This window comes from Budorcas taxicolor, chromosome 13 (genome assembly GCF_023091745.1).
Source record: "Budorcas taxicolor isolate Tak-1 chromosome 13, Takin1.1, whole genome shotgun sequence".
Lineage (NCBI taxonomy): Eukaryota > Metazoa > Chordata > Mammalia > Artiodactyla > Bovidae > Budorcas > Budorcas taxicolor.
The window spans coordinates 10,588,637-10,598,435 of NC_068922.1; positions in this window are offsets into that span (position 1 = coordinate 10,588,637).

Here is a 9,799-nt window from a genome sequence, read left to right on the forward strand (position 1 = left end):
CCCGGGAGCCGGTTCCGAGGTCAAGAAATCAGGTAGTTCGAGCCTCAGCGCCGCTGGGGACCGGGCGATTTCAAGAAAGCCTAAAACCCAACCTCATCCCTTGAAAAAACTGGCAGGAGGCAGAAGAAGAGGAGTTCGCAGCAATTTAGGGCCAGCTCAAGAATTTGACCACAATCCTGAGGTCAAATTACCAAAAACGGTTTTTCAGCCCTAACCAAGGACCTGGCTTTAGGACACCGGGAAGGAGTTAACTCATCCAATTTAAAACCGGAGCACAGAGATTATCACAGCTTGGTAGTGGGCCACTCCTCAGGTCCTCTCTGCTACTCTGAAGCTGTCTGAGCTGTTCTGGACCCCTCAACTCAGGGATACGAAGAAATGAAAATAAAAAGCGTACGGCAAGAATGGCTCTATTGTCTGAAATCAGATCTTAATTGGACTTTTTTTGCACATATGTTACAGTTTGGGCTTCTCAGGTGACTGAGTGGTAAAGAAGCTCCCTGCAGTGCAGGAGACGGGGGTTCCATCCCTGGATCGGGAAGATTCTCTAGAGAAAGAAATGGCAACTCGCTCCAGTATTCTTGCCTGGAGAATTCCAAGGACAGAGGAACCGGTGGACTACAGTCCATGAGGTCCCAAAGCGTCCAACAGGACTTAGCGACTGAGCGGCTGCCCTCTGCTCAGATGGAACGTTACAGTTCCATCTTCAAGGAATTAGGGGTGGGAACGACTCTCCTGGGGCTTAGGGTCTCGGAGAAGTGAAGTCCGAGGTCCTATCCCTGCTCCGTCTGCTCCCCTCTCCCGAAGAATGCACATTCATTCATTCATTCAGTCAGTCCCTCAAGCATGCACTCTTTGGGGCATTGGTTCACACACACCCAGGGGCCCACCTATGAGCCACAGGCCACATTAACCAAGACATCCATTCTGCCTTCCTCCGCTGCCCCACTCTGGGCCACTCAGCCCACCCATCCCAGCCCCACGACCCCACCCTTCCTGCCTCCGGTCTCACAGCTGAAAGGGGGTGGGGGCAGGCAGCAAAATCCACACAAGGCAGTGCCCATACTCAACAGCCAGTGTGCCCCCACGTTCCAAATGGAGCCACAAAAGGATGCTCTGCCCTCATCTCCTTGCCGGTGTTTCACACCCCCAGGGCACCCTGAGAGCTGGGGAGGGGGGCACTGCTCCTCCACAAGCCCAGCTATGATGGGGGCCGCAAGAAGTGGAGGCTGGGTTCCTGGGTTTCAGCTTCGGCTCCAACATTAGCTTTGGGTGGCCCAGTCTGCATTACTGGGCGCCTGTAAGGCTCTTGCTTTATCTACAAATCAGGAAAAACTCTTGGTTGTTGGTTCACGCTTTGAGTTGATGCCTGCAAACACGTGACCCACTTAAACAAGGAATGGTCGCGTCAGTTCCCCTAGAGCCCTGACGCTGGCCGGGAATCAGCACCCTGCGAGTTCCTAGAGCCCGGAGACCCATGGCTTTTTCCCTTGGGGAGCGCAGAGCTGGGTGCGGATTCGACCATCAAGAGGCGGAGAAACTAGGCGCGCTAGAGCCCGGAGCGGACCGGGCATGCGCGGTAGCGGTGGGTGGGGTAAAGACTACGCGAAGAAGTTCGCGCGACGCGGGGGATGCCCGGGCAGGGGCGGAGCCCGCCTTATATGGGAGCTGCGCGGGGACAAACTGCGCGCGGGCCGCCTTCCCGGGGGGCGCGGCCCAACGTTTGCGTGAGCCGCCGCGGCGCCTGCTAACGACCACTCTATTAAGGTCGGGGGCTTCAGTGCACAGAACACACGAGTGGCCTAGAGCCGACAAAGCCAGCCCAATTCTTAAAGACAACAAATTACACAAGCTTGCAGGAGGAGTTCAGGGTTAAAAGCTGTTTTCTGTGTCTAGGGCTTCACTGGTTGGCTCTTCGGAAGGTTTTGTTCATTCATTCATTTCCAACACCCTGGTCTTGCCTCTAAGCCCTCTATCCCTTCGTGACTTTGCCATTTGACGAAACAGACCGAAACAGCCCCGCAGACACTTTGGCCTCACCCAGCACTCCTGGAGCTTTTGAATGTGAGGCTGTAAGTCTTCGACTCACGCTGGGCAGGATGGGACAGAGACTTGGCTGGAGAACATTTCTTAACTCAGAGTGAAAGAAGTCTCTGAAAGGGAAGACGAACAAGATAAGGAGGTGGCGCTACTTGTCAAAAGTAAACAGCACGTTCCTGGAATACTTTGCAAACAAAACCGCTTATACAAGTCACCTGGGGAAACGTGAACTGGCAGATTCTGATTGGACAGCTCTGGTGTGAAACCTGAGATGCTGCTTTTCCAGCAAACTCTGTGGGTGCAGCTGGTCTCACCTGGCCTAATTTATGGGGCCCGGGGCTGGAGGCTGGGCTCAATTGGGATTACTGGGAATCCTGTGCTTTTTTCTCTTTCTTAGCCTCGAAAAGTTAGCCGAGGTTTCTTAGTTGGGCGAGGGAGCCTTTCAGGATGGCACACCCGGTGACTCTTGTAGGTCAGTTTGCCGATTTCCCGAATTGGTCAAAGGCAGCAAGTCCAGCATCCGTGTGGAGGGCGTCACCCACCAGGAGTAGGTACTCATGAGAGCCACCAAAATTACAAATCTACCAGAAGGTCCCTGAACTTGGATTGAGGGGTGGGAGGGTTGGCGGGGCTGGGCAGGGTGGGGTGTAAATATCTGTTATAGCCTCTAAATAAAATATATTCACTTTAGTAATACCAGAGATTTTGACACCTCTAGAAATTTTCCTGTTCAATTTTAATTGTTGCAGCTTTCTCAAATTGTTAAAAGTCGCTGTTACATTGAAATTATGGTCCTCATTAGAATGACACTACATCTTGTTATTTAATATAACCACATATGTTAGTCTATCACAAATTTATCTTTTTTATATCTTGCTCACTGTTTCACTAAAATTGATTTTCCTTTCCATCCCGTGTATTTTATGCATTTAAAAAGGTTATTCTGAAAATGACATTTCACCAGACAAAAGGGTCCAGAGCACAAAAGCATTTAAGAACCTACAATTTGGAAATTCATTTCATTTGGATGAGTGAAGGGCAATTCTAGTTTCAAAAAAAAAAAAAAATTGAATGGTGATGGAGAGAAGAAAAGTTTCTGAGGCCTATGTTAAAACCGGAATGGGGGGGCTTCCCTGGTGGCTCAATGGTAAAAGAAGCCCCTGCTAATGCAGGAGACACTGGTTCAATCCCTGGTGGGGGAAGAGTCAATGTGTCGCAGAGCCACTAAGACCATGCACCCCAACTATTGGGCCTGTGCTCTAGAGAACGGGAACTGCAACTGTTGAGCCCACGTTCAGCAACTACTGAAGCCTGTACGCCCTAGAGCTGTGCTCCACAAGCGACTGCAATGACAAGCCTGGGCACCACAACTAGAGAAAGCCTGGGCAAAGCAACAAAGGCCCAGCACAGCCAAAAATAAATAGATAAAATTGTAAAACAATAAAACCCCGAATGCTATCAAAGAAGAATGGAATATTGACCCATCACCCTTAAAGCCACGTGTGTGTATGTATGGTTTGCTTTTGTTTGCTTGTTTTGATGTAGCCTGTTTGGGTCTTCATTTATTGTTGTATTCTTTTTTTTCCCCTCTAATGTTTCACAGTCTCAGTACTGCCAAATAGTTGTGACTCATGTAAACTCCCTGAGACTTACCTTCTTCATTTCAAAGTGAGATTGCATTGAAATGTTTACTCCACTGCAAAATATTTGAATCATCTTGAAATACCATTATCAGAAAAAAAAACACACACACTCCTATCTGCTATATGTACAGTTATGTATTTTTCCTCTAGTCTCTAAGGAACAAAGTTGATTTACTCTCTCACCAGTGTGACTTTTTCAAAAGCTTGACAAACAGCAGACGGGCACACTTCAATTGGAACATAGAATACAACTGACATCTCAGAAACCCATCTGTTTTTCTCTTTGCAGGTACTGACTTTAAGCATTATATCACACAGCACACTTAGTATCTTCATATGGGTGTCCATCATGGGACTTAAGTTGGATTTAGGAGGTATGCAGTGAGCCAAAAAACTAAAGTAAGTATTCTTCAGGTTCTCAAACAAATACATAATTGTATTAGAGACAGAAATCATAGATATCAAATCCAAACATGGAAGATTTTCATGTTCTAAGTCACAAAATTTTAAAGTGAATTTAGAATCTCCTAAAATACTAAACATTAAAAGCAACCATCATTTGAGAAAATGTACTTGGGGACCTGAAAGTGAAGCCTGAGCACCAAAGTAACAGTAAAGATAATCTTGAAAGTCATACATAATAATTTTGTTGGCAAGCTATAGGCAGGTAGCTATGAATGGCAATTTTCTGCAGAAGGGAATGAAGGAATCACAGAGATTCAATTTAATAGAAGCTATCACCCTAAATCACAGTCATTTTATACACTAAGATAGAAAAAAGATTGTTTTCAATTGTGTATAACTAGACCTGTTGTCGAAAAGAGTTCAGAATCGATGGACTTTGTAGAGTCTGGAAGCATTTCAACTTCTTCAGAGTGAGAAACCACATTGAGTTGGAGGGGTAAAGAAAAGTTTCATGGATGAATTGGTTGCAGAGACAAGTCTGGCAGGACAGACAGCATTTGAGCCTAAAGATGGATGAGGAGATGACCTCTGAGGTAGAGGAAATACCTTGAACAAATATTCAGAGACAGGAAAGGAAGGGTCCTGCCCCAGAAATGGGCTTCCGTGGTAGCTCAGCTGATAAAGAATCTGCCTGCAATGCAGGAGACCTGAGTTCAATCCCTGGGTTGGGAAGATCCTCTGGAGAAGGGAAAGGCTACCCACTCCAGGATTCTGGCCTGGAGAATTCCACGGACTGTGTAGTCCACGGGGTCACAAAGAGTTGGACATGACTGAGCAACTTTTCTTCCTTCCTTTCTCTCTGCCCCAGAGATAGTGAGGAAGGAAAGCCTCTTACCTAGGGCATAGTGTTGAGGTTTAAAGATAGTGATACAGGGCACGTCCCTGGTGGTCCAGTGGTTAAGATTCCACACTCCCAATGCAGGGAAGTGAAGAGGAGCTAAAAAGCCTCTTGATGAAAGTGAAAGAGGAGAGTGAAAATGTTGGCTTAAAGCTCAACATTCAGAAAACGAAGATCATAGCATCCGGTCCCATCACTTCGTGGGAAATAGATGGGGAAACAGTGGAAACAGTGTCAGACTTCATTTTTTTGGGCTCCAAAATCACTGCAGATGGTGACTGCAGCCATGAAATTAAAAGACGCTTACTCCTTGGAAGGAAAGTTATGACCAACCTAGATAGTATATTCAACAGCAGAGACATTACTTTGCCGACTAAGGTCCATCTAGTCAAGGCTATGGTTTTTCCTGTGGTCATGTATGGATGTGAGAGTTGGACTGTGAAGAAGGCTGAGCACCAAAGAATTGATATGTTTGAACTGTGGTGTTGGAGAAGACTCTTGAGAGTCCCTTGGATTGCAAGGAGATCCAACCAGTCCATTCTGAAGGAGATCAACCCTGGGATTTCTTTGGAAGGAATGATGCTAAAGCTGTAACTCCAGTACTTTGGCCACCTCATGTGAAGAGGTGACTCATTGGAAAAAACTCTGATGCTGGGAGGGATTGGGGGCAGGAGGAGAAGGGGACGACCCAGGATGAGATGGCTGGATGGCATCACTGACTCGATGGACATGAGTCTGAGTGAACTCCAGGAGTTGGTGATGGACAGGGAGGCCTGGCATGCTGCAATTCATGGGGTCACAAAGAGTCGGACACGACTGAGCGACTGCACTGAACTGAACTGATTGCAGGGAAGTATCTCTAGACGGGAACTGGATCCCACATGCCACAACTCAAGGTCCCCCAGGCCAAACCAAGATCCCACACCTGGCGATGAGCTCTCCTCTGCTGCAGTGAAGACCAGCCACAGCCAAATAATACATATTAAAAAGATAAAGACAGTGAGACTTTCTCACACTCCCCACGCCCCACAGCCCTGGACTGGTAGTGTCACTTTGCAGCACTCAAACAGGGAAAGGAGTCTGTTTCTCCACCTGTTTGCATGGTGGGCCTGGTTACTTGCTTTGGCCCACTGAATGCAGCAGAATTAACCTTGCAGCATAAGCTTTGAAAGGTTTCCTGTGCTTCACTCTTACTCCAGGGACCCTACCACAGTCATGTGAAGCAAGCAAGCTCAGGCTAGCCTGCTGAATGATGGCATGACCGCTCAAACCCAGTGCCACCATCAGTAGCCACCCAACCCCCAGACGTGGGAGTGGGACCCCTTGCAGCAGCCAGCCCCAGCTATGTCATGAGCTGGTCAGTGATGTACGAGAGCAGCCCAGAATGACAGAGCCTGTCCAGACCACCAGAACCAGCAAGCCGACCTGTAGATGGACGGGGATCAGGATGCCAAAATATGCAGCTTGGCATAAGAATTATCTTAAATCTGAAGGCAATTAAAAATAAGCCAACACAGGAAGAGCTCTTTGTCCTCCCCCATCTTCCAAAAAGCAGGACAGAAATTTCCTTGGTGAAGCTGGTCCTCCTTCCCTCCCCCATACCAAAAGAACATGCCTTCTTACTAGAGTAGAAAGGCAACAAACCTTACTAAGCTAACTTTGATCTCCCATTTGTTTCCCCCACATACTTACTTTCCCATGATTTACAACCATCCAGTCCTTATAGCCACTAGGAGATGAGAACCCTTTTCCTTTTTGTAGTCACTTCTCCACAATGTATTGCCTTTTGTTAAAATAATAAATTCCAATGCCTAATTGCTTTGGGTTTTTTCACTTCTTTTCAGTGATGCCTTCCATGCAGATAAAAACTAAACCTTTCTTCTCAGTCTAATCAGAGCTAACCTTAACCTAACATTAATCTAACCTTACCTTTAACATAACTGAACCTTAACTTTAATTGAGACTGGATGGTGAAAAGAACACTTTGTTCTGTTAAACTGTTTTGCCAGTTTACTTTGTACACCCAGGTAATCAGCTCAAGAAGGTAAAGGAAGCTCTTTTTTTCCCACCCTGACAGGACTCATGAACAATAAACCAGTGGTGGTCATTTAAGCCATTTGGTTTAGGGTGGTGTTGTTATTCGGTCACTAAGTCATGTCTGACTCTGTGACTCCATGGATTGTAGCCCAACAGGCTTCCCTGTCCTTCCGGATCTCCCAGACTCTGCTCTAACTCATATCCATTGAGTCAGTGATGCCATCCAACCATCTCATCCTCTGTTGCCTCCTTCTCCTCCTGCCCTCAGTTTTTCCCAGCATCAGGGTCTTTTCCAATGACTCAGCTCTTCACATGAGGTGGCCAATGTATTGGAGCTTCAGCTTCAGTCCTTTCAAAGAATATTCAGGGTTGATTTCCTTTAGGATTGATTGGTTTGATCTCTTTGCAGTCCAAGGGACTTTTAATTCTTCAGCACTCAGCCATCGTTATGGTTCAACGCTCCCCTCCGTATAGGACTATTGGAAAAACCACAGCTTTGACTTAGGGGATCTGTATGTTATTGCTTGCCCCCAAATACATCCTATCTTATCTAATGAGAAAGGTTTTGGATAAATGGGATAATTCAGGAGCATTGCTCAGTTCAGTTCAGTTCAGTCCCTCAGTCCAGTCTGACTCTTTGCTGCAGTCCACCAGGCACACCAGGCCTGCCTGTCCATCGCCAACTCCCAGAATTTACTCAAACTCATGTCCATTGCATTGGTGATGCCATCCAACCATCTCATCTTCTGTCGTCCCCTTCTCCTCCTGCATTCAATCTTTCCCAGCATCCGGGTCTTTTCCAGTGAGTCAGTTCTTCGAATCAGGTGGCCAGAGTATTGGAGTTTCAGCTTCAACATCAGTCCTTCCAATGACTATTCTGATTTCCTTTAGGATGGAGAGGTTGGATCTCCTTGCAGTCCAAGGAACTCTCAAGAGTCTTCTCCAACACCACAGTTCAAAAGCATCAATTCTTCGGCACTCAGCCTTCTTTATAGTCCAACTCTCACATCCATACATGACCACAGGAAAACCATAGCCTTGACTAGATGGACCTTAGTCGGCAAAGTAATGTCTCTGCTTTTCAATATGCTGTCTAGGTTGATCACAACTTTTCTTCCAAGGAGCAAGCGTCTTTTAATTTCATGGCTGCAGTCACCATCTGCAGTGATTTTGGAGCCCCTAAAACTAAAGTCTATCACTGTTTCCACTGTTTCCCCATCTGCTTGTCATAAAGTGGTGGGACCGGACACCATGATCTTCATTTTCTGAATGTTGAGTTTTAAGCCAACTTTTTCACTCTCTTCTCTCACTTTCATCAAGAGGCTTTTTAATTCTTCTTCACTTTCTGCCATAAGGGTGGTGTCATCTCCATATCTGAGGTTATTGATATTTCTCCCGGCAATCTTGATTCCAATTTGTGCTTCATCCAGTCCAGCATTTCTCATGCATGTAGGTTAAATAAGCAGTGTGGAAATACACAGGCTTGACATATTCCTTTCCCTATTTAGAACCAGTCTGTTGCTCCATGTCTGGTTCTAACCGTTGCTTCCTGACCTGCATATAGATTTCGCAAGAGGCAGGTCAGGTGGTCTGGTATGCCCATCTCTTTAAGAATTTTCCAGAGTTTGTTGTGGCCCACACAGTCAAAGGCTTTGGCGTAGTCAATAAAGCAGAAGTAGATATTTCTCTGGAACTCTCTTGCTTTTTCGATGATTCAACAGATGTGGGCAATTTGATCTCTGGTTCCTCTGCATTTTCTAAATCCAGCTTGAACATTTGGAAATTCACAGTTCATGATGTACTCTTGAAGCCTGGCTTGGAGAATTTTGAGCATTTCTTTACTAGCGTGTGAGATGAGTGCAATTGTGTGGTAGTTTGAACATTCTTTGGCATTGCCTTTCTTTGGGATTGGAATGAAAACAGACCTTTTTCAGCCCTATGGCCACTGCTGAGTTTTCCAAATTTGCTGGCCACACTTCCACAGCATCATCTTTTAGGATTTGAAATAGCTCAACTGGAATTTCATCACCTCCACTAGCTTTGTTTGTAGTGATGCTTCCTAAGGACCACTTGACTTCACATTCCAGGATGTCGGGCTCTAGGTTGGTGATCACACCTTTGTGATTATCTGGGTTTGGTATAGTTCTTCTGTGTATTCTTGCGACCTCTTCTTAATATCTCCTGCTTCTGTTCAGTTCAGTTCAGTCGCGTTCCACTCTTTGCGACCCCATGAATCGCAGCACTCCAGGGCTCCCTGTCCATCACCAACTCCCAGAGTTCACTCAAACTCATGTCCATCGAGTTGGTGATGCCTTCCAGCCATTTCATCCTCTGTCGTCCCCTTCTCCTCCTGCCCTCAATCCCTCCCAGCATCAGAGTCTTTTCCAATGAGTCAACTCTTTGCATGAGGTGGCCAAAGTACTGGAGTTTCAGGACTTTAGCATCAGTCCTTCCAATGACCAGCCAGGACTGATCTCTTTTAGGATGGACTGGTTGGATCTCCTTGCAGTCCAAGGGACTCACAAGAGTCTTCTCCAATACCACAGTTCAAAAGCATCAATTCTTTGGCACTCAGCTTTCTTCACAGTCCAACTCTCACATCCATACATGACCACTGGAAAAACCATCGCCTTGACTAGACAGACCTTTGTTGGCAAAGTAATGTCTCTGCTTTTCAATATGCTATCTAGGTTGGTCATAACTTTTCTTCCAAGGAGTAAGCATCTTTTAATTTCATGATTGCAGTCACCATCTGCAGTGATTTTGGAGCCCCCAA